General features: G+C 39.0%; 1 protein-coding gene across 1 annotated transcript in view; it reads left to right on the top strand.

The window, feature by feature from the left end:
• The window catches only part of LOC123515336 (dipeptidase 1-like), a 139,072-nt gene that overhangs the window by 84,092 nt on the left and 52,480 nt on the right, over nucleotides 1-2,500 (top strand). The window lies entirely within an intron of this gene.

Genomic DNA, 2,500 nt, shown 5'->3' with positions numbered 1-2,500 from the left:
CCTCATACGGCTTGTTTCTCAATCTCGGAATCATCTTGGTCACTCTACGCTGGATCCTTTCCAGTTTTTCAATGTCTTTTCTGTAATATGGTGACCAGAACTGCACACAGTATTCAAGCTGAGGACGCACCAATGAGTTATATAAAGTAAGGATAACTTTTTCTGATTTAAATTCAAAGGTTCTTCCAATGAACCCAACTAATTTATTTGCATTCTTTACTGCTTCTGTGCAGTGTTTGCTCGGCTTGAGATCTTTAGACACCACAACACCAAGATCTTTTTCATTCTCAGCACTTTCCAGAGGTACATTACTCATTACGTATTTTGCTTGTACATTGTTACTTCCAATGTGTAGGACTTTACACTTTTCTATATTGAATTTCATTTGCCATTTTTCTGCCCAGCGTGTCAGTTTATTTAAGTCACACTGTAGTTCTTGCCATTGTGACGTTGATGTAACTTTGCTCATTATTTTGGTGTCGTCCGCGAATTTGCTTATTTTACAAGTGATTCCTTCATCAATATCATTAATATAAACAATGAAAAGAACTGGTCCTAATACAGAGCCTTGAGGAACACCACTTTTACATTGTGCCACTCTGATTCTTTTCCATTTATAACAACTCGTTGCTTTCTGTCAGAGAGCCAGTCTTCCAGCCATTTCAGGGTATTTCCAGCTATGCCGTGAGCTTTTACTTTGCTGATTAGCCTCTTGTGAGGGACAGTGTCGAAAGCTTTCTGGAAATCAAGATAAATAACATCCACTGCTTTTGTCTCGTCATACGAGTTAAAAACTTCATAAAAGAAGTCTAGTAGGTTTGTTAAGCAGGATCTCTTGTTTCTGAAACCATGTTGTGAATCCTTCATGATCTTATTTTCTTCTAAAAATTTGACAATCTTATCTCTGATTATCGTTTCCATCAGCTTGCACACTACTGAAGTAAGGCTGATTGGTCTGTAATTAGCTGGGAGTGATTTATTTCCTTTCTTGAAAATGGGCGTGACATTTGCTAGCTTCCACTCCTGGGGACTTTCCTGCTTGTAAAGTTTTATTGAATATAATCGTGAGTGGTTTCACGAGCTCATTTTCGCTTCTTTGAGAAGCCTGGGTGATATCTTGTCTGGTCCAGGCGTTTTGTTTACGTTCATGCTGTTCATGACTGTGAGGATTTCATTTTCTGTAACTATGAAGTCAGGCAGTGTTTTGCCTTGTGCCTGAGGCTCTGGCATGGGCAGACTATTTTGGACATCTTCAGTCGTGAAGACTGTTGAGAAGAATCTATTTAGGACGTTTGCCATTTCAACTTCGTTATCTATTTGGTTTCCGTTTTCTGTTATGAGTGGACCAATTGTTGAGGCTAAGACTCTTTTGGATTTTACATAACTGTGAAATTCCTTTGGGTTGGTTTTACAGGAGTTTGCGATCTGAGCTTCTACAGATTTTTTGCTGCTTTTTATCAACTTTTTTGCTTTTCTACGCAATCTGTCATGCTCTAATTTATCATTATTATGCTGTGTTAATTTGTATTTGTTGTATGCTTCTTTCTTTGCTAGAAGACAGCTTTTAATTTCATTATTCCACCATTTCGGTTTGGTGTTTAGTATTTTCCTTCTGTTTCTTAGTGGTATACACATCTTAGCTGTATCATTTATCTTTTCAGCAAACACCTCCCATGTCTTATCTACATCTGGTGTTTCCAGCAGTATATTCCAGTCAATGGATGCAAGCTGCATACGGAGTCTTGTGTAGTTTGCACGCCGATAGTCTGGCACTTTTTCTTTACTTTCATTCACTTTTCCTTTGTCAAAATTTATGGTGAATTTTAAGGTGCGATGATCGCTGGAACTGAATTCTGGTCCAATTTCCACATTTTCAATAGTATTCTCATCATTTGTTAGAACGATATCAAGGATATTGTTTCCTCTTGTCGGATGCTTGATGTGTTGGTGGAGGGAGCTTTCAAGCATGCTATTATACAGCTGCTGGCCAGCGTGAGCTGTCAGTGGTTCGCCCCACCTTGTGACTGGAAGGTTAAAATCTCCCATAATTATGCAATTGTTTACGCAGCAAATGTCCGCGATTTGTTCATACAATTGTTCGTCTGTGGCGGGTGACTGGGCTGGAGGACGATAGACGAGACCTAATGATATTCTTCGGGATTTATTTTCTATATGAATGAAATTGACATCTATGTTTGCAATGGTTGAAGTTGGCATCACACGAGCACGAAGATTACTTTTAACGTAAAACATTACACCGCCCCCTGTACGGTGAGATCTTTCGCTACTAAAAATGTTATAGCCATCAAGTGAGTATTCTGCGAGGTAATCTCTGTGATGCCGATGATGTCATAGTTTTCTTGATGTATAAGAGCTTGGAGCTCATTAAATTTATTTCGTAAACTACGGGCATTGAAATAGCAAGCTCTGATCTTGCCTGAATCTGAAGATGAACTTACGACGCTGAAGTTCCTTCTGCCACCTGCACGTTTTTTGATCT

The sequence above is a fragment of the Portunus trituberculatus genome, chromosome 5, assembly GCF_017591435.1.
Source record: "Portunus trituberculatus isolate SZX2019 chromosome 5, ASM1759143v1, whole genome shotgun sequence".
Taxonomy (NCBI): Eukaryota; Metazoa; Arthropoda; class Malacostraca; order Decapoda; family Portunidae; genus Portunus; species Portunus trituberculatus.
This window is presented reverse-complemented; position numbering and strand designations above follow the sequence as displayed.